The sequence below is a fragment of the Crocuta crocuta genome, unplaced genomic scaffold (assembly GCF_008692635.1).
Source record: "Crocuta crocuta isolate KB4526 unplaced genomic scaffold, BGI_CrCroc_1.0 scaffold204, whole genome shotgun sequence".
Classification (NCBI taxonomy): domain Eukaryota; kingdom Metazoa; phylum Chordata; class Mammalia; order Carnivora; family Hyaenidae; genus Crocuta; species Crocuta crocuta.
In genome coordinates, this window is record NW_027529603.1 from 386,154 (window position 1) to 410,210 (window position 24,057).

The window sequence follows — 24,057 nt, forward strand, 5'->3', positions numbered from 1 at the left end:
TTTTTTTTTTTTTTTTGCTGTGCACTTAAAAATGTCTGCCTTTTACGTTGCAACTTGAATGACAGCTTAACTTAGTATAATAACATTAGATCCCATTTTCTTTCCAGCAGAAACTTGTAGATATTGCTCACCGGTCTTCTGTAGAAAAATAACAGGTCAGCCTGACCTTTCCCCCTGGTTGGATGCCTCAAGAAGTCTTTCTTTATCCCTAAAGGTAAATATCTTAATCAATGTCAATTGTTTTATATTAAATAGTTTCTGAGTCTGTGGTGTACCCTTTCAATAGCAGATTTCATTCTTTACCTCCAGGGAAATTTTCCTTCATTATATTTCAGAATAATTTTTATCTTCTATTGTTGAGTACGCTATTTCAGAGAAAATAATTATCTATATTTTATGTCATCTAGATATGAACACCTTATTCCATCTCATTATTTTAATTTCTTTATAATTTTCTGCTGTGTTCATAGTGATTATTTTAAGTCACTATGATTATTATTCAATTCTAGTCACTTCTTAGTTGTGTCTAGACTGCTCTTTGATTTCTAATTTATTTGTTAGATCTGTAATAGTATTATTTTGGTTCCATTCGGTTTCCTTAGCTCTGCAATTTCTCTTTCATCTCTTTTTGTTGTTTCAGCATTTTGTTTTTGAATTCTTATTTTCCTGATAGCATGCTTTTATTAAGTATTTTCTTTTTTTAGCATTAAGGCAATCTGGGAGGATTTTCTTCTATTTTTTTTGGTTTTTGTTTTCTTCCAGACTATTTCCTTTGTGTCTGTACTTTCTCTCTCTCTCACTCTCTCTCTCCCTCTCCTTGCCCCCACCTCCTCTCAGCAATACCTTTAGAAGGTTGACATGTTGTTTATTTTGATTTGCTCTCAGTTTCTCTGATCTACAGTACTTCTTTTTTTTTCTAATTTTTTTAATGTTTATTTTTGAGAGAGAGACACACACATTAAGCATGAGCTGAGGAGGGGCAGAGAGAGGGAGACACAGAATCTGAAGCAGGCTTCAGGCCCTGAGCTGTCAGCACAGAGCTGAACGGGGCGGGGGGCTTCAATCCATGAACCATAAGATCATGACCTAAGCCAAAGTTGGACACTTAACCGATGGAGACACCCAGGCATCCTGACAGTAGTTCTTTTTGACCTTCTTAGCTTCCCTGGAAACTACTTATTACCCCTGTGGACAACTTGGAGGCTAGATGTCATTTTCTGTTTTCTTTTCTGTATTCCCGACTTGAGAGAGTGGGAAGAAGAGCCCCTCTGGACCTGCCTGCAGTTCTTGCTGGGATCCTGGACTGCCTCCTGTCTTCTGAGTTCCCATGAATGTCCTTTACTGGGGCCAGTCTTCTCAGCAAGGGCCAGACATTTCCTAATCCAAGGGCTCCGGTTGGTTCCCCCAAACCAGCAGCGACATTGGAAAATGGCTTCCCTTGTCAGCCCTTATGCCTCAGCCAGGATCTACAGTGATGTTCATGGTCTCCCACACCCATCCTTCCAGCCACTTCTCTTCAAGGTCAATTCAGGGTATTGGAACTTTCCTCAAGTTCTTTTTCTGGGAAGCAGGTGTGATGAGCAAGGTTGAACCACTTTTCAATTTTGATTATTGCTGATGAAGTTTGGCCTTTTAAAAAGTGATATTTTTGTTCATTTCATTAAGTACTGGGGTGGGCAGGGATATTATCTGATCTATCTTCCTTTGCCCCAGACTTTCAGAACAACTTTTATTGTTATTATTATTATTTAATTTTTTAAAATATTTTTATTCATTTATGAGTGAGAGAGAGAGAGAGAGAGAGAGCATGAGCAGGGGAGGGTCAGAGAGAGAGGGAGACACAGAATCTGAAGCAGGCTCCAGGCTCTGAGCTAGCTGTCAGCACAGAGCCCAACGTGGGGCTCGAACCCACAAACTGTGAGATCACGACCTGAGCTGAAGTCAATGCTTAACCGACTAAGCCACCCAGGCTCCCAGAACAACTTTTAAGCAAGCACTACTGGTGATTCCAAGCAGGTGGTTCACAGACCACACTTGGAAAAAAACCAAAGCATGATGCACAGAGACAAGGGAAAAATAAAATTAAGGATGGAGTGGAAAGCAGAGAGCTTTTCTTCATATTGGCTTTAAATATTGAGATGGTTCCTAATTTTATATTTACTTAAATAATATACTTATGCATCCAAGAGCTAAAAAGAGAGGGGGAGGACACTTAAGTTTTTACCTTTCCCAATGTTAAAAAGCCCTGAAGGCAAATAGTTGCAGGTCTAAAACCTCATATATTAAATATGTTTTAAAAAAGAAACCCAAAGCATGTTCATAATCACATAAGGGTATCAGTGGGGCATTAAAATGTGTCCCAAGTATACGATATCCTGTCCCCCAAGATGTCTCCTCCTAAAAGCAGCTGAGCTGAACATCTCTGACTTTACCATACTTCACATTTATTTATCTTACAGAATGAAACGAATTCTTTCATTACTTTTAGAGATTAATTCTGTGTGCTGACTTCAACAAGACTTGATGTTTTCCATTTGTGCTCAGCCACATTTTAAGCAACACCCTGGGAGATAGAGTCAGTGCTGTATACAGGATTTCACCACACAGTTCACATAGAGATCAGCAAAAGGCTGGATAAATCCCTAGGTGCAGTTTTAATTTTGTTGCCAGGGGGGAAAAAAAAACAACCACCAACAGTGTTCAGAGTCCATCAGGCTTAGCTTCTCTGATGTGCCTCTTCAAAATGCAATAGGCAGAAAACAGCACATCTTGGAGTCTGAACCCCCCTTGAATTGCAGATGCCAGCCAAGCCCAGGAGGCCTGGTCCTTGGGGTTCAGCAATCACACTGCTAGCGTTGCAGGTCATGGGTTCCTGTGGATGGCTTATCTTCTTTTCAGCATTTGGCGGGTGTGCTTTTACTATTGGCTTAATCCTCTGTATTCTTAGGTTCACAGTGATTCTTAGATTCACAGTGATTGCTCCACATGTCACTTTAACCTACTGAGCAAATTTGCAGGAGTCGTTTATTCATTTTAAAGTGTACCTCCTAGTCACAATGGCTGAAGAGGCCACATAGGCCAATGGTCTTTACTATTGATTTCCTGAGATGCTTCACAATGACTTGTTAGGTGTAGGTATGGGGCCAGAGCAGCATTTGTTAAGCACCTGTGCTCTGGACTCAGGAATCTAAATCCTGGCCCCATCAACTAATTGCATGACAGGGTAAGGTACCTACCTTCTTCGAACTGCAGGTTACTTATCTGTAAAATGAGGATAATAATGGTAACAACTGGGATGATTTTTAAAAAAAACTAATATACCGGGGTGGGGGATGCCCAAGTAGCTCTCAGTTAAGCATCTGACTCTTGATTTTGGCTCAGGTCTTGACCTTGCTGTTCATGAGTTTGAACCCCGAGTTGGGCTCTGCACTGTGAGCAAGGAGACTGCTTGGGAGTCTCTCTCTCTCTCTCTCTGCCTCTCCCCCATTCATATAGGTGAACTCTCTCTCTCTCTCTCTCTCAANCTGGGCTCTGCACTGTGAGCAAGGAGCCTGCTTGGGAGTCTCTCTCTCTCTCTCTCTCTCTGCCTCTCCCCCATTCATATAGGTGAACTCTCTCTCTCTCTCTCTCTCAAAATAAATATATTTTTTTAAAAAGCTAATATATGGAGAATTTTTAGCTCTATGCAAATGATGAAGCTTTTGAAGATGATTATCTTACTATTTTATTAGAGAAGGCTGATACAAAAGGTTCAAGTTGATACATGTAAATTTTTTACTGAATTGTTTTACCAATGAAAATGAATATAGTGAAGTACTTCTGAAACCAGATGCTTTTTATTTTCAAATTTAAAAATTTATTTTTTGGGATGCCTGGGTGGTTCGGTGGGTTAGGTGTCTTACTTCGGTTCAGGTCATGATCTTGTGGTTTGTGATTTCGAGCCCCACATCGGGCTCTGTGCTGACAGCTTGGACCCTGGAGCCTCCTTTGGATTCTGGGTCTCCCTCCCCCACTGGCTCGTGTACGTGTGTGCACTCTCTCTTTCTCTCTCTCAAAACTAAACAAGCATTTAAAAAAAAGAATCTGGAATTCCTTTAAAAATTTATTTGTAACTGTATAAAATCACCTTGTTTTATGGATAAGGCCATTTGCCTGAGGTCACAAAGCTAACAATAGATAAAATTAACACTAAACCTTCAATAACCTTGAGTCCAGTGCTCTTTCTACTGCCTTATGCTGTCTTTCCATGCGTGATCATATTCATCAGTAGAGATTCTCATGTTGTAGCCATGATTCTACAGAGGCTTTCTACATGTCAGTAACTTTACATTCTGGCTTTTCTAACAGATAGCCCCAAAACAACCCGGATGAAATTAGAGATTTGTCTCTCATGTTAAAGTTCAGGTAAGCAATCCAGGGCTGGGATGGTGGCCCCGGCAACCATCAGAGACCCAGGCTTCCTCTATTTTGATGCCCTTCCCACTTCAGCACACGGTGACGATCTTTGGTCCAAGAGGACTACTCCAACCTTTACCATCATCTCCACTTTCCAGTAAAGATGTGGAGAGGGGTTAAAAGGTGGACTTAATTTTTCTGTTTAAGAGTACACAACATTTTTGTCCAAGCCCATTCACCTCAAGTTAGTCTTTTTTTTTTTTTTTTTAATGTTTTATTTATTTCTGAAAGAGAGAGAGAGAGAGCATGAGCAGGGGAGGATCAGAGAGAGAGGGAGACACAGAATCCGAAACAGGCTTCAGGCTCTGAGCTAGCTGTCAGCACAGAGCCTGACGCGGGGCTCAAACCCATGAACTGAGGGATCATGACCTGAATCAAAGTCGGACGCTTAACCAACTGAGCCACCCAGGTACCCTCAAGTTAGTCTTATGCCTACATGTAGCAGCAAGGGAGGCTAAGAAATGTACTTTTTGGTTAATTCTACTTCTGTGTAAGAAGGGAAGACTGAATATTGGACTATAGTTAATAATCTTTGACACCACCCACACCCACACACACACACACACACACAAAGTTTTATGTAGTGTGCTATTTTCACAAAAGTACTAGAACTTCTGGATTTTAATACAACAGCTGAAAGGTGCATTTAAGTTTGAAGCTTCTACGAGGGATAATTAATCTATTTCTTGAAATGTAGTTCAGGATGGCAGCTTCCACCTAACGATCTGGGACGGTGGCATGGTCTTTATAATACTTAGAAAGCCAACTGATAAAAAAAAATAGACAATAACAAGTGTTAGTGAGAATGTAAAGAAACTGTAACTCTTGTACTCTGCTAATAGAAATGCAAAATGGTGCAACCATTCTATAAAACATTTAACACTTTGTGAAAACGCTAAACATAGTCAGGGAACCTCTGTGGCTCAGAGAGTTAAGTGCAGACTGGCTCAGGTCATGATCTCGTGGCTTGTGAGTTGGAGCCCTTCATGGGGTTCTGTGCTGACAGATCAGAGCCTGGAGCCTGCTGCAGATTTTGTATTTCCCTCTCCCTCTGACCCTGCCCCACTCATACTTTGTCTCTCTCCCTCTCTCTCTCTCTCTCCAAAAATAAACAAACATTTAAAAATGCTAAACATAAAATCACCTTGCGACCCAACAATTTCACTCCTAGTTATCTACCCAAGAGAAATGAAAACTTATGTCCACACAAAGACTATATGAATGTTCATAGGAACATTAGCCATAATATCCAAAAAGTGGAAACAACTCAGATATTCATCAACTGGCAGATGGAGAAATAAAACGTGGTATACTTATACTATTCCACAATAAAAAGCAACCCAGTACTGATATATACTTCAATATGGATGAGTCTCAAAAACATCATGCTAAATGAAAGAAGCCAAATATAAAACACCACATATTGTATGATTCCATTTCTATGAAATACTCAGAATAGGCAAATCCTGGGACGGCGGGGTAGCAGAATAGGGTGCTGATTGCAAATAAGCACAAGGGTTTTGTCTTCTTTTGTTTTGTTTTGCTTTAATATGTGTGCAAAGCAAGCACAGTTGAGGTTGTGTGTGTGTGTGTGTGTGTGTGTGTGTGTGTGTGTGTGTGTGTGTGGTGATAGGAATGTTCTGAAATTTTTATTGTGGTAATAGTTGTACAACTCTGTAAATTTACTAAGAGTTACTGAATTGTATGATTTTTGAAGGAAAACTAAGATAAAAACAGAGAGGGAAGCTAACCGTAAGAGACTCTTAAAGACAGAGAAGAAACCTAGGGTTGCTAGAGGGGTGGTGGTGGGAAGGATGGGCTAAATGGGTGATGGGCATTAAGAAGAGCACTTGCTGGTCTGAGCACTGGCTGTTCTATGTAAGTCATGAATAACTGGGTTCTACTCCAGAAACCAATACTACATTGTATGTTAAGTAACTTGAATTAAAATAAACAAATTAAAAAGAAAAAAATTTGAAGTATAATTAACATACAATGTTATAGGGGCGCCTGGGTGGCTCAGTCAGTTAAGCATCCAACTTCGGCTCAGGTCATGATCTCACGGTTTGTGGGTTCAAGCCCCGCATCAGGCTCTGTGCTGACAGCTAGCTCAGAGCCTGGAGCCTGTTTCGGATTCTGGGTCTCCCTCTCTCTCTGACCCTCCCCTGCTCATGCTGTCTCTATCTCTCTCCCAAAAATAAATAAAATGTTTAAAAAAAAACATACAATGTTATATTATTTTCAGGTATACAATATATATTGCATGCTTTTAAAAGGCCAGTGGAAGCAGCACACATACCCATATATCTTCAACAGGGCAGGACCAAGCTAGGACCAGGGACAATGTAGGTACTGGAGATACCAAAGATGAAAATAAATAGTCTCCTGTTTGCAAAGGGCACACATCTTACAGGTTGTCAAGGAAAATTTCACTGAAAGGATTTTTTGATTCCGCATAGTGAATTGAATAAATTAAGTAGAACATTTAAACTGTCATGATTTTCAAAGTGTAACATAGATGCTACTGATACTTATTTTCCTATTTGACAAGTTCATGACTTTTTACTTCTCATGTATTCATCTTCATAGCATGACTGCCTTCAAATCTGATAACTTTACCCAAATGGTGTCTTTTGTTTTCTTATTACCAGAATCAGCCTCCTCCTCCTTCTTCTACTTCTTTTTTTTTTTTTTTTTTAGAAAGAGATAGAGCACTGGGGAGAGGGCAGAGAGAGAGACACACAGAGGGAGAGATCCCCAAGCAGGCCCCACACTCAACACAGAGGCCGATGTGGGGCTCAATCCCATTACCCTGGGATTATAACCTGAGGTGAAGTCAATTGACTGAGCTTCCCAGGTGCTCCCACACTCAGGCCTCTTGAAATATACTCTTAAATGAATTTGTTCTCAGTCTACAAAAGGAATGAGATGGTGTCACTAGATGTCCCATAACATCTTATAGATGTAGTCTTCCATGAGTCCAAGTGTGTTTTTCATTTGCTGTGTAACCTGGGAAAATCTAGAATTTGAGTATATACCTCAGTAATTGCTGGGGAAATTAAGTGATTAAACAAGCCATGGTCTGTGCAACACTCAGGGATAGAAAAAGGTGAACCAGGAAAGTGGCAGCAAGCAATGGGAAGAGAAAAACCAAGAGTCCATCATGTTGGACTTCTGCATGGAGAATAAACATGTATAATTTAAGAGGGTCTGGAGCAGAGTGAGCCAAGCATGCTGACAAGAGCAGTGTTCAGAGTATATTCCCAAAGTCTGTGAGGACTGTGAGACCAAACCACACTGTGAGAACAGATATTACTTGTCATTCATTTATCCATTTATTCTTCACATGTTCACCAACAAATATGTTTTGATCCCTCCTATTGCTAGAAGTAAGGATGCTCCTATGAGCCCAGACTTGGCTTCTGGGGCATCTCAGTATCTCATAAACTGTATCCTTCATTTTCTTTTTAATTTTAAAGAGTCTATACCTTCTTGAATTTTATGAAAAAAATTGAGATGAGGTTTAAAGTTAGCTCCTTGTGCCTGCAATAGACATTTACGGAAGGTACTACCTTCCCGTGTTTCTTGAGCACTTTGTTTCCCTTACTACAGTATTTCAGAGTGCTTTCCAACTTCACATACATAGCCACAATGTACAACTTTAGACTTAAATACGAAAAATAAAACATTAAATGACTATAGCTGATTCAGTTATCCAATCTGAATACCAATAAAAAAAATTTAAAAAATGATCAGAGAATTCCCTCCAAAAGAACCCCCTAGTCTCAGATAGCTTTGTGGGTAAGACTTTCAAATGTTCAAAAACACATGATTCTCATCCTTTGTTAATTGCTTCAAAGATTTTTTTAAAACATGGAGACTTATCTAATTAATTATTAAAAACTAAAATTACATTGGCACCCACATTTAAAACAATCACAGCAACTATAAACAAAACTTACATAGGGGCGCCTGGGTGGCTCAGTTGGTTAAGTGTCCGACTTGGGCTCAGGNAAAACACCTACAAATTAGACTTTAAAATGTATTTAGGGAATTTCTTTTTTTTTTTTTAATGTTTTATTTATTTCTGAGAGAGAGAGAGAGACAGTGTGAGCGGGGGAGGGTCAGAGAGAGAGGGAGTCTCAGAATCTGAAACAGGCTCCAGGCTCTGAGCTAGCTGTCAGCACAGAGCCCGACACGGGGCTCGAACCCACGAAGCGTGAGATCATGACCTGAGCCGAAGTCAGACACTCAACTGACTGAGCCACCCAGGCGCCCCGGGAATTTCTAATGTGTCCAAGTAGGATTTTCCCAGTAAATAGGAAGGTTTTTTAATATTAAGAAATATACTAATATTGACATTTGTGACAAACTAAAAAATGGCCACAAATTCCTTGACGTTCCTCCCATTGACAGGAAGGGTCTATTTGGCCTCATCTTGATTCTAGGATGACCTGTGACTGCTTTGACCACTTACAATGATGGAAGTAACACTATACCAGCTCTGAGCCTAGCTTTTGAGAAGATCAGTAGCTCTCAGTTTGGTTTCTTGGAGCACTGAGCCACTTGTAAGAAGTTGGACCACCTTGCTACAGAATCCACATGGAGAGGCTCTGCGGCTCCACAGAGAAGGACCAGAGCCCAGCTGAGCGCCGTAACAGCTATCCCCACCAAAATACCAAGCAGATGAGTAAAGCCATACTGAACCCTCTCCATACACCAGCTACACACCATCAAATGACTGTCTCCGACATCATATGGGGAGAAGAGTCATCTTGCTGAGTTTTGCTTAAATTCTTAACCCAGAAAAATAACCAGATATAATAAAATAGTTGTTGTTTTATTTTGGGTAGTTAACAATTGGATAAACAATACATAACTGGAACAACAGCCTGGCAACATGTGAACTGACAATCCACATAAAAAAGAAAATACCTAATTTATACACACAAATCTTTATANACACAAATCTTTAATCTTACAAGCATGACATAGGGAAACCAACATTGCTATACTATTTTTGGGTGCAGAGTCTGTATGATCTTTCTGAAAGGTAATTTGGCAATATGCATTCAATTATAAAATTTGCAGACTCTTGATCTAGAAATTTCACATAGGTATTCCTTCTAAGGAAAGAACCCATTAGGGGCACAATGATCTATGTGTAAAGATATTTCCTATAGAGTTATATATAACAGAAAAATTGGTAACAGTCTAAATGCTCATTAGTATAGGACTGGTTAAATAAAATACGCACATCCCTCCAATGACACTGTGCAGGTATTAAAAGGGATGCCTGGAAGATACAAACCAAATTGGCTATAATGTTTATCTCTGTGGCCTAGAATTAAAGGACACTTTCACTTTCTGCTTTACACCCTGCCCCATGATATATTACTTTAATAAAAAACTAATTAAAATATTAAAGGTACAATATTTGAGAGAAGTCTTCTATATGGCTTAGTCTAACTAGAGTTCTGCCCTGGGACTTGGGACCCATCCTCAGAGTCATAAAAACTCTCCAGTTGCTAAGTTTGTCCTCTGTGTATTTATGCTATTTCCTATTGGGATCATGCAGGGACTGGTATTTAGTAGAGACTAGGATTCAAGTGTTCAGCCTCTGATATCCTTGCCATCTGCCTCTCAATTTATAAATATCTATTGGCACCCAGAGATAGAACTATGTATGTTATACATGCCATCTACAGTTTGAACTTGTAAGCAGAATAATTTCATACCGCTCAGGCAGCTCTGGAATTAACAACTTAATACGAAGAACTTTCTCTACTTAAATTCTGAATCTGTATCATATTGTTAACCAATGTCTTCATTATCCTACTTCTGGCTCATTGATTGGGTTTCTTTTGGGGTACCAGGTTCTCTGTCACTTACCTCTACGTTGCATGTGTTCGCTTCTTTGTGCTATTCACAAAGTTGAACACAGCAGGCTGAGGCATTGTCATACTCAGACCAGTAGTCTCTAGTCTTCCGATGCCTCCAAGCATTTCCAAGTTCTTCTCCAAATTGTGCTTAAACCTACTCCAGTTATCTGGAGAACTGGAGGATCCTTTCTTACTGTGATTGACTTCTAGGTTAACACATAGCCATGGTAATAACTGAGTGTTGGTGATAACAAGAAGCTTTATTTGGAGGAAAACTCTTACTATCAAAGCAGCTGTGTGTGTGTGCCTTATCTGTCTGAATCAATTATTCATTCCATTATTAAATGGAGTTTCTTTTTTATTTTTAATTTAAATTCAAGTCCGTTAACATACAGTGTAGTCTTAACTTCAGGAGTAGAACCGAGTGATTCATCTCTTATGTATCACACCCAATGCTCATCCCAACAAGTGCCCTCCTTAAATGCCCATCATCCATTTAACCACTCTACTCACCCACATCCCCTCCAGCAACCCTCAGTTTGTTTTCTGCATTTAAAAGTCTATTACAGTTTCCCTCCCTCTCTGTTTTTATCTTATTTTTCCTTCCCTTTTCCTATGTTCATCTGTTGTGTTTCTCAAATTCCACATATGAGTGGAATCATATATCTGTCTTTCTCTGACTAACTTATTTCACTTAGTATGATATCTGTCTTTCTCTAACTTATTTCACTTAGTATAATACCCTCTAGTTCCATCCATGTTGTTGCAAATGGGAAGATTTCATTTTTTTCATCACCAAGTAGTATTCCATTGTGTGTGTGTGTGTGTTGTGTGTAATATATATACTATATCATCTTTATCCATTCATCAGTCAATGGACATTTGGGCTCTTACCATTATTTAGCTATTGTCTATAGTGCTGCTATATATTGGGGTGCATGTGCCCCTTTGAATCAGCATTTTTCTCTCCTTTGGATAAATACCTAGTAGTGCAATTGCTGGGTTGTTGCGTAGTTCTATTTTTAATTTTCTGAGGAAACTCCAAACAGAGTGGCTGCACCAGTTTGTATTGCCACCACAGTGCAAGAGTGTTCCCCTTTCTCTGCATCCTTGCCAACATCTATTGTTGCCTAAATTGTTAATTTTAACCATTCTGACTGGTGTGGAGTGGTATCTCATTGTGATTTTAATTTGTATTTCTGATGAGGAGTGATGTTGAGCATCTTTTCATGTGTCTGTTAGCCATCAGGATGTCTTTTTTGGAAAAGCAACTATTCATGTCTTCTGCCCATTTCTTCACGGGATGATTTGGCTTTTGGGTGTTGAGTTTCATAAATTCTTTATAGATTTTGGATACTAACCCTTTATTCAATATATCATCTGAAAATATCTTCTCCCATTCTGTGATTGCCTTTTAGTTTTGTTGTTTCCTTCACTGTGCAGAAGCTTTTTATCTTGATGAGGTCCCAACGGTTCATTTGTGCTTTAATATCCCTTGCTTCCAGCAACATGTCAAGTAAGAAGTTGCTGTGGCTTAGGTCAAAGAGTTTGCTGCCTGTTTTCTCCTGTAGGATTTTGATTGTTTCTGATCTTACATTTAGGTCTTTCAGCCATTTTAAATTTATTTTTGTGTATGGTGTAAGAAAGTGGTCCACTTTAATTCTCATATCACTGTCCAGTTTTCCAAGCACCATTTACTGATAAGACTGTCTTTTTTCCATTGGATACTCTGTCCTGCTTTGTGAAAGATTAGTTGACCACATATTTGTGAGTCTATTTCTGGGTTCTCTATTCTATTTGATTGATATATGTACCTGTTTTTGTGCCAGTACCATACTGTCTTGATGATTACAGCTTTGTAATGCAGCTTAAAGTCCAGAATGTGATGTCTACAGCTTTGGTTTTCTTTTTCAACATTACTTTGGCAATGCAGGGTCTTTTCTGGTTCCATACAAATTTTAGGACTGTTTGTTCTAGGTCTGTGAAAAATTCTGGTGTTATTTTTTAAAAGTTTTTATGTTTTACCTTTTTTTCTTTTTGAGAGAGGGAGACAGAGACAGAGCATGAATGGAAGAGGGGCAGATAGAGAGGGAGACACAGGATCTGAAACAGGCTCCAGGCTCCCTAGTTGTCAGCATAGACCCTGCTGTGGGGCTCGAACCCATGTGCTGTGAGACCTTGACCTTAGACAAAGCTGGACATTTAACTGACTGAGTCACACAGGTGCTCCAAGAAGGCTGGTGTTATTTTGATAGAGATTACATTGAATGTGTAGATTGATATTTTAACAACATTTGTTCTTCTAATAAGACAACAAAAAGAAGTAAAGGCATCCATTTCAGCAAGGAAGAAGTCAAACTTTCACTCTATGTAGATGACATGATACTCTACATGGAAAACCCAAAACACTCTACCAAAAAACTGCTAGAGCGACACATGAATTCAGCAAAGTAGCAGGATACAAAAATCAATGTACAGAAATTGGTTGCACTTCTATAAATCAATAATGAAACAGCAGAAAGAGATATTCAAGGAATTGATCCCAATTATAATTGTACCAAAAAGCACAAGATACCTAGGAATAAACCTAACCAAAGAGGTAAAAGATCTGTATATTGAAAACTATAGAAAGCTTATGAAAGAAATTGAAGAAGACAAAAAGAAAAACATCCCTTGCTCCCATATTGGAAGAACAAATATTGTTAAAATGTGGATACCTCATAAAGCAATTTAAATGGAGCTTCTTCTTATACTGTCTGTATCAGAAGCAGGCTGACACATATTTAGAAAAGACCTGAAATATTCAGAATGGTGAAAAAGTAATCCAGATGAAGTTGGAAGCATTGAAGCATAGATGGAAGACCGGCGGGATGGTAATGGCACTCCTTCAAGGAGACAGTGATAGGTGAGGAAGTCACCCAGTGATCTGAGTTACCAGTCAAGAGCTATTTTCTTTTCCTCATAAAAATAGAAATATCTTCATTTTTCTTGAATACATGTTTATGGCTAAAATACATGTAGTACAGAGGAATTAATAGCCTCCTCATACCTCCTGTTTATAATCCCATACCCCTAGAGATAAACACTGTTACCAGTTTATTCTATACACTTATAGATAAATTATGCATATATGGTTTACACACATACATATGTATATTTGTGCTATGTATGTGTGAACATATTTAATTTTTAAACACAAACGGGATCTGTACCAGTTAAGATTATATTTGGCTATACATAGCAGAGACTCAAAAATACAATTGATCTCTCTCTCTCTCTCTCTCTCTCTCTCTCTGCCTCTACCCAGCTTGTGCTCTCTCTCTCTCAATAATAAATAAACATTAAAAAAATTAAAAATACAATTGATAAAATAAATGTTCTTTTCTCTCTCACAAGATAAAACAAAACAAAACAAAAAACAAGAGGTAGGTATTCCAGAACTGATACAGTGGCTTCATAGTTATCAGGAACTTTCCATCCTGGCACCTTCCAATTTCTCATTCTATAGTCCCTACACTGTGATTCTTATCTTCACAGTAAAAGACGGTCCAAACTTCGGTCATTACAGTCCAAGCAGCTGATAAGAAAAGGTGAGGAGTAAGGATACAGTTATCCTTTTTCAGAAAACTTCTGATTATACCTCATTGACCAGAACGTAGTCATATGGCCACATTCTTGCAAGGGAGGCAGGGAATATAATCTTTTAGCTGAGTGACATTGTGCTTAGCTAAACAAAAGGGTCCCTTGATATGAAAAAGTAGGTTATTTGAAGAAGTAGGCAGGCAGCTAACATTCTCTCCTGATGTCATACTATTCTTAAAGTTCTGTAACCTGGCTTTTCTGCTGAATATATTGTGAACATTTTCCGCTTTGAATGGCTGAATAGTATTCTATTATGTGACTGTTACATGACTATTCTATGCCATAACTGGTTTAACTAAGTCCCTATCAATGGGTATCTCAGTTGTCTTCTTTTGTTCTTTTTTCCCCCAAAAAAGATATTTTCTACTCCTGTACATGAAAACTATAGAAGACAATTTCCATGATATCGTTAACTTCTGGTCTCTCACTTCTCTCAACATTTCTTTCTTTCTTTTTTAAAATAGTTTATTGTCAAGTCGGTTTCCATATAACACCCAGTGCTCATCCCCACAAGTGCCCTCCTCCATGCCCATCACCCCCTCCCCTTCCCGCATCCCATCTGCCCTCAGTTTGTTCTTGGCATTCAAGAGTCTCTCATGGTTTGCCTCCCTCCGTCTCCCCAACTATTTTTCCTGTTCTTCTTCTAACTTTGTTGTCAATTCAATGCAGTGGGTACTTACTAGCAGCCACCTTTCTTTCCTGTACTTTATGCATAATGTTTCCTGAGGCTCTGACCACAGGCCCTTCTAGTCAACTCCTGTGGCTTCAAATCTCATTCTTCTGTTAGTGGGTGCTATTGAGTACATAATCTTTAGCCCACTTCTAGGAATTTGTCCTACAGATATACTTTCAAACGTCAGAAGATGTATATCCAAGAATTCTCATTACAACATTATTTGTAATAATAGCAAAAACAATAACAAAGGCAGGGGGAAAATCCTATTTTTCATTAGGTGAGTCAAATAAATTATGGCACATTTATGTAATGGGATATAATGCAACCATTAAAAACCATTGATCTACATGCACTGCTATGGAAAGCTTTCCAAGACATGTTAGTGGGGGAAAGATAAGATGCAAAACTATATATTATATATGCATATATATATATAATTATTTTGTATTTTTTAAAAAGAATAATATACAAACATATTCTGTAAAAGTTGACCTTAATATTGTAAGCGAAGTCCAAAAAATTTCAGTGGCCCAAGATGTGAGTTTCCTTTACTGTGAGGTTAATGAAATGACCCCTATCTGGAGTTAAGGTCCAGTTTGAAACCCAAATCCTACCTAGTCCTAACTACAGTTTGCTACTACGTGGTGGCAGTAACCCACTCCAGTTGAAATTTTCCTGGGCTGCAGTTTCTGGAACAGCAGTAGTGCTTCCAGAAATCTTCTGATTAACTGGCTCCATTTTACCTCAGGAGATTGTGCCTAGAAAATAATGAGGATATGGAAACCCATTTTGTGCCTTCCCATTTCCTGAGATAGGGCAGTCTGTTGACTTCCTTTCTCTCCCACTCACCATATCTCACCTTCCTGCCTGAAAGCCTGAGCTGAGATAGAAGAAGAGCTAAATTCATTATGTCAGAATCTAAGCTCCCCTGGGGCCACTCTGTCAGTTACATTGCATATACTTACATTTACTACAAGATACACTGTTTTCTTTACATTATTATATCTTTTTTGTTTGTTTGTTTGTTTTTTAATTTCTAGGAGAGAGAGAGAGAGAGAGAGAGAGCGTGAGCAGGGGAGGGTCAGAGAGAGAGGGAGTCACAGACCGAAACAGGCTCCAGGCTCTGAGCTGGCAGTCAGCACAGAGCCCGACGCGGGGCTCGAACCCACAAACCGCGAGATCATGACCTAAGGGAAAGTCGGAGGCTTAACCGACTAAGCCACCCAGGCGCCCCAACATTATTATATCTTTTAAAAGTAAAATTTTAGTAAGAAAGTAAAATTAGTAAAATATGAAAAGATAAGCTACAGTTGATTAATAGTATTTAAAACACATACGGGTGCGCACGCGCGCGCACACACACACACACACACACACACACACAGGATGCCTATCAAACTGCTGATGCTGGAGGCAGGGTTGTCCCAAGGTGGCAAGGAAGAGATTGACAAAAAGTTTGTCACAGTCCTAATTAGAAGATCTCTTCTCTGATGACAAGTGACACAGAAACAGCATCAACCGGCCTTACCAAAAAGCTAAAGAGAGCATTTATTGATTCAAAGACTCTCATCCAACGATGACCCATGTCCCAAACTTGCCACTTATTATCTCTACTTCCCACTGGACGTCAAGAACCAGAATGATATGGGGAGAATTAGGAGTCTTAAAATGATTGCTGCATATCTAAAAGACATAGAAAGTTGGAAATGGATGTGGAAGACATTCCAGAGGAACAGAGTGAGATCACATTCATACCACTAACTTCAGGCTGACCACTCTGGATTTGTGGTTACCAGGCCATAGTAACTGTGTGGTTGATAGAATGTATGAGTAGCAGAGTATATTGCAATGACAATCACAGATAGGAGATATGGCATATTACTCAAATGTCTATTGAAAATTGGAATCCATGGCTGAGTGGCTTTGTGTCATAAGACACTTTTTTCTAATTTCTTGTACTTGAAGAAATATTTCCACCTTTTCTTCTTGTTCTATTGTGCTTAACAATTATACTGAGAATTGCTTCTCTTTTTCTTTGCTTCCCTTAGGAAATTAAGAACATGTGTTTAAATCAAAAGATCAAATCAATCAAATCAAAAGATCACTTTTTAAAAATCATTTGTTAAAAAATAAATAAATAAAAAAATAAAAATCATTTGTTAGTAATAGCTAATAATAGAAATACTCTTTAGGCAAAGCAGTTATTTAGTTTTTTTAAAAGGCAATATATATATGTGTGTGTGTATGTATATGTATGTATGTATATGCTTTGCAAATGGGAATTCATAGCAAGAATTCCTGAGAATTCTTTTGGAGATTCTTCTGTTATTCTCAGTAACCTTATTTCTCAGAATTTTTCAATAAAGAAAAATTCTATTTAAAATATAAACATCGTCCATTAGAGTTATTAATCCATAAATAGAATTTAATCTCTCCACATCATGGTTTATGAATATTCACATATAGGTTGAATATAGTTTATAAGTTAGATCTTATTTCTATATATGGGAATAAATAACTTTAAAAATTATCCTATTCAACTCAGTGAAAAGGTGTATATGAAAAAGTACATTGGCTTTATGATATGTAAATTGAAGCACTTTCAGATTATTTTTTTAATATTTTGGGATAGGTAACTGATGAATGTATAATGCAAGCAATTTCTATTTTAAATTTACCTGTGACAACTTTTTTATGCTTAGTCTTACGTAAGAAACATGCTATTATGGGGTGCCTGGGTGCCTCAGTCAGTCAAGTGTACAACTCTTGGTTTCAGCTCAGGTCATGGTGTCACAGTTTGTGGGTTCCAGCACCATGGCAGACTCTATGCTGACAGTGTGGATGGAGCCTGCTTGGAATTCTCTCTCTCTCCCTCTCTCTCTGCCCTTCCCCTGCCCTTGCTCTCTCAGAATAAATAAACTTAAAAAAATTGTTTTAAAAGAAACATGTTATTAATAACAGCAATAGCAATAAAAACGCATGAATTGTATTGAGATTAAAAACTAAAACTATTTTTTGGGGATGTTCAGGTGGCTCAGTAGGGTAAGCATCCAACTTCAGCTCAGGTTATGATCTCACAGTTCATGTGTCGAGCCCCACATCAGACTCTGCTCTCAGCACAGATCCCATCTTGGATCCTCTGTCTCCTTCTCTCTCTGCCCCTCCCTTTCTCTCTTTGTCTCTCTCTCAAAAATAAATAAACATTAAAAAACACTGAAACTATTTTTCAAGTGAAATAATTACTGAATACAAAACATCTCAAATGATTCAAGTCACCCCTTAGCATCAATAAAACTGAACATGATTTGATTGTCCATATACAAGTCTCCAAACATTGTTAGATGTTTCATTTCTGCTTACTCCCACCAATAATTTATAAAAATCAATGTCAATACCCAAGGCTAAACAAAACAAAATAAAATCAAAATCATCAAAACATAGGAAGAAAGAAGGGCTTGTATTCTGGGGAGAGGGAGACAGGGAGGATAGAAACAAACTCCAGGTAACAAAGGACCAATAGAGAAAACTTAACTGTATATCTTTAATATCCTGAATACAGTTACTGTTCCATGAAAACTTGAAGTAGCAAGAACATGTGTCAAACAATAGAATCTTTCCTGTTAAGAAAAAGGAAATACATGGGAAACATCTTCCCTCTGGACAAAACAGATAAAATGGCTGTTGGTCATGATATGGCAAAAGGAGAGTGGGTAGATGGCTTGGAGCCACACATGTGCCCCTAACTTTCCTGAATTCTGATACTTCACTCTCATCCCCAACCATCCTTCCTTTATAGAAAGTTCTCCCCGGGAGAGCTACTGTTATGCATGGAAATGAACCAAATCCTCCAAGTATACTGGAACAGAAAAGATAGTTGCTCATTGCTCTTCTAGGGCATCCGTACATAAAAACAGCTACTTCCCTACATATATGTGGAAAAAAAAACTAAATTTGCTAGGAAGCAAAGTATGCAAAGACCAAGATCTCTGAAATTTGTAATTAACAATTGATTTTTGTTCTTGAATATACATCCCATTAATCGAAATAATTTGGCATAGAATCTAGAACATAAGCATTCAATAAATATTTCTTGAATACATGAATAAAAATATATCACATAGCTAATATTCTAAAACCGAGGACATGAAGGTTATTTATTGTTTCTCTTCCAGTGAATTAAGTACAGCTCCTGTCACAGCAATTTTAGTATAGCATTCAGTACACTTGAGGATACTAGGAACTAAAGTTAGTATCTTAAAAATAAACCAAATCTGTCCACAAAGCAAGTGTTCTGTATCATGGGGGAGGTGGGGGGGGGGCATGAGCTCAACCACGGGTGACAACAGGAACATCTGGAAAAAGCATGAAGTCAGATGAGGTACCAAGAGGGCCAAATGGAAGGGAGAAATATAAGTGATAGGGTTGCCCGCCCTGCCGAGTTAAAGGTTTATCATCCTCTCCCTCTCAAGAGCTCCCATGTTTCATCAGCCAATCATAGAGGTGACTGAAATGTCACACCAGTTCTGAAAGGGTCAAAAACATAGTTGTTTGTTTGTTTTTAAGTGATTCTTCTTGCAAATACTCCAGACTAGTAATCTATTGTGTGCTCATAGCAGTTTGTTCATTCATTTGCCAATTGATAAATGTTTATGATTTTTTACAATTATGAATAAAGCCACTATAAACAATTATGAACAGGTTTTTGTGTGGATATATATCTTATTTTCTCTTGGGTGAATATATAGAAGTGGAATTGCTGGGTCATACACTAAGTGTATGTTTAAATTTTTAATAACTGCCAAAATGTTTTCTTAAGGTGGGTGTACATTTTGCATCCCTACCAGTGATGCATGTGGGTTCTAATTGCCCTGCCTTCTCACTAGCATTCTGTCTGTTATCAGTTGCTTTTTTAAATTTTCTCTTTGATGGGTAGTGGTATGTTATATTGGTTTTAATTTGCATTTCCCTGATAAATAATGATGTTGAGGATCTTTTCATATGCTAAACAGAGAGGTGGTCTGGAACTATATTATTTTCCCTTTCTCTGGAGTCTTCATTTGCCTTATAATATTTGATTGTTGGCTGGACAAATGAAAATTACATTTAGTGACAGTTTGAGACCCAGCATGATGTTATTCCTTTTTTCTCTACAAAATACCTAAGTACTTTAGCAGTCTGGGACCAAGCATGAGGGTTTTTTTGCAGGCTTCGAGTGTCTCAAGAGGAAGAGATATTACAGTAGGGCCTCTCTGTCTTTGAGGGGGTCAAATACCAATCCTCAAACCTTCATGCAAATGAGTTCTCAAAACCTTAGCTCTGTGTCTCAGCTGCTTCCAGTGGGTTGCTAAATGTCAGCCCTTGGGTTCCAGGATACAGTGTGGGTCATTTATCAAGATCTCAGTGAAGCTCTGCCTTTCAGTTTCCTTTCAACTATCAGTAAATCCTCCTTTGGTTTAGCTTTTTGAACTCTGATAATTTCCTTGTTATAATTTCTTACTATCTCATTAGGTCTCCAATGCATGCATGAAAGTGTGTGTGTTTCAGCTTTTTAAATTGCCTTCAGTGGGAGGTACAGTTGGCATCATCTAGTCTGCCAGTCCTTGAATCTCAAATAATGAGGAGACCAAAAATAAACAAATAAATAAGTGAATAGACATACGTCAGGTGGTAAAAAGTTTTATAGAGAAATAATAAGGCAGAATCAAGGATATAGGAATGCCAAGGATGTGGGAAAGAGTTGTCAAAGATCTTTCCAAAATGATAATATTTGGGCAAATAACTCTGAAAAGTGAGAGGTAGTTGTTCTAGGAAATTGTGGAGAAATTGAAACAGAGTGTGTATGAGGGGAACAGGGGCATGAGATTAAAAATATGGAGTGAGAGAGGTAGCTGAGGGTAAAGTGATGGAGAACCTTATAGGTCGTATTGTCTCCTGATTTTACTCTGAATGAAGAGCCACTAAAGTTTTGAGCAAAAGAGTGACTTGATCTTTTCTGCAATTTAAATAGAACCCTCTGGCCAGTATGTCCAAAACAGATATGGTGGGGAAGGGGGGAAGGAAGAAAGAGTCCAATTGGGAAGTTGTTGAAATAATTCAGGTGAGGGGGTGAAGCAGGATGCAAACTCGGACCAAGAAAATAGCAGAGGAGATGGTGGAAAGTGTTCAGATTTTTTATATACGGTATAAAAAATACAGATTTTTTTAATATACAGTATGCAGGTAAAGCCAATAAGATTTACTGATGGATGTGGGGTATAGATAAAGACAGGAAGTAGGTTTTTTGCTTGGGCAACTGGACAGACAGAGATATCGTTTCCTGATATGTACAAAACTACATAAGGAGATGTTTGTCAGTGGAGCAATCGAGGATGTTCTTGAGATCCCTAATAGATATTCAAGTGAATTCAAGTTTGAGGAGATGGTTGGCTACGAGCTTGTAATTTAGGAAAGAGGTCTGGGCTAGAAATGTAAATTTTGGAATTATGAGTGTGTAGATGCTTTCAAAGCTAAGAGACTGGGGACGGCATTACCTACAAAGTTAAAAAAGACAAAGAATTTAAAAGGCTTTAGGCTAAACTCTGAAGGGTCTTAACACTTAGCAGTCAGTAGATAACGAGGACCTGACCAGCCAGAAAAGAAGGAGAACCATGAGTAACTGATGTCTCAAGCTAAATGAGGGAAGCGTTCCAAGAAGAAAGCATGAACAACAGTTCTGAGAGGTACAAGTAAAGCCATCTATTAAGCAATGTCCAGGTCACTGATGACCTTGACAGAGGCTATTTCAGTAAATGAGGTTGATAAAAGGAAAAATGACTCTTCTTTTCCTTTAAAAATAACCTTTACCAAGTTTAATGGAAGAGATGATGCTTATTGTACCAACATGAGATTTACTAATTTTCCTCTGAGACAGTTAATGTGAATTACATTGATAAGCCAATTGTTCAAAGAGGCTTTACTGTTTCTGAATAATCTCATTATTGCTTAAATTAGGGCTTTCATACTCTAGAAAGACAAAACTTTACATAAGAAGGAAAGAGCAAGTTTTAGAAAAGTAAATACAAACAACAAATGGCATTTGACAATATTGGCATTAGAATGACATTTGTTCTTTTGAGCAAAATCCAAGAAAAATAATTCTAATAGGACCTTCTGGGCAGCAGCAAGTAACAGCCTTGCATGATGTCATCTCAACAGATATAAGTGCCTCCCCATCCCTGCCATGAAAAATGCTTAGTGGTTTGTTTATTTACCTGAAGTATTATTTCTTTGGCCTCAGAAATAGCTTTGTCTACTCTAATTTCTGGATTGTCTTTTATTTTTCATATTCTCAAATTTCTCTTATTTATCTAATATTCTCATATTTGGTGATGTGGGAGCAGGTGGATATTACATAATTTTTGAGCTCTTACACAAAACAAAAATAACAGAATCTTAAAATAACACAAACAAGCTTTCATGTCTACAAATTCCCAAACATTAAATTTTCTTTCACCAAAATATTTCCCAATTGTCTTTTAATTAAAATTTTTTTCAGGGGCGCTTGGGTGGCTCAGTTGGTTAGGCATCTGACTTTGGCTCAGGTCACGATCTCACGGTTTGTGGGTTCAATCTCTGTGTCAGGTTCTGTGCTGGCAGCTCAGAGCCTGGAGCCTGTTTTGGATTCTGTGTCTCCCTCTCTCTCTGCTCCTCCCCCACTCATGCTCTGTCTCTCTCTGTCTCAAAAATAAATAAACTATTAAAAAATTAAAAATAATTTTTTCAGTAAAATATTAGATATGCTAAAACTACTTAAGATATTTAAAATTGGCAATGGTAGGGCATCTGCGTGGCTAACTGAGTTAAGCATCCGACCTTGATTTCAGCTACGGTCATGCTCTCACCATTTGTGAGTTCAAACCCTGAGTCAGTCTCCGTGCTGACCGAGTGGAGCCTGTTTGGGATTCTCTCTCTCTCTCTCTCTCTCTCTCTCAAATACGTCAATAAAAACTTAAAAAAAAAAAAAGAATGATAGCATTGGAGTGAGTCCATCACACTTGGGTTTAAATCCCAGGTCTTCTACTAGTTTCATAACCTTGAGCAAGCCACTTAATCTTTCTTAACCTCATTCTTCACCTATGAATAGGGATAATAGTACTTGCCTCACAGAGTTATTATGGTGATTTTATAAGAAGATATATGAAAAGCACTTAACACAAGGCCAAGCCTTTGGTAGATGCTGAATAAAAAATTACCATTGATATCACCATCATCATCATCATCATCATTCGAACTGGACAATCCCAAAGTCAAGTAGCTTAAAATAGAACAAAACAAAAAAGCTAGAGTAAGTATGATCATTGCCAAACATTGGAATTCAAGTTCACAAGGGTGATATCTATTTATATTAAAGCTTTAACAGTAAAACACACTAAAGAGGAGAGGTCAAGATGATTCATTGCATACCTTGTGCAGGATGCCAGGTGTTTTTTTGTTTGTTTGTTTGTTTTTATATATATATATACATCTCAAGTAAGCCTAACCACAACCCTGGAAGGGAGCTAGTATATGCCCACTTTACAGATGAGAAAATTAAAACTTAGAAGGGTGAAGTGATTAGGCCAATATCATGCAACTGTTAACTTGCAGAGTCACTACTCAACTCCAATTTGTTTGCCTCCAAAGCCCTCTTTCAACTAAACTTCCAAAGCAGAGTCACTTTGGAGACTATCCCTACAGGACTGCTCACCCTCATGCAGACTAGGTCTGAACTGAAAACATGAGCTTGAGAGTGACACAGACTTTGTCAGCCCTCAACTTTTATTCTCTCTTATCCACAATCTGATGACACCAAAAGAACCCCAGAGTTAAGAGAGCTAGTAACCACACCTGCTGCCTGCATACAGCCCAGCTCTGCTGGCTCAACTCTGCTGGCTCTTCTCTGCATGGAGTTGGAACATTTCACTACCCTGGATAGTGCTCTTCCTCGTAATGAACGAATCCGATGGAGCTGGATCAGGACTGACTATACCTCCTGTGGTCCTAGGAACACAGTCACAATAATTACCAGTCAACTTTGGGTTGAAGAAGTTGCCTGACTCAGCAAGTCTGGCATTTCCTCCTACACAATTCTTTCCAGTTCGTTGGCATTGGGATCCAGGAGTGGCTAGAGAATTCTGATAACAGCTTGCTGGTTGAATTCCAGGAGAATAACTCAGATTCTGCTGAAGACTCATCAGAAAGTGGAGAAATACTGACAAAGGAAGTTAACGATGACCCCTTTGGAAACTTTGACTACCTCTACAAATGCCTTCACAACTATTTAAAGCATCACCTTGGAGCTAACTGAGACACCAGAAAATGAAACAAACTCCATGAATGGAAATTAACAATCAGGCTGTGACCCACTTAAGTAAGTGCTATGCC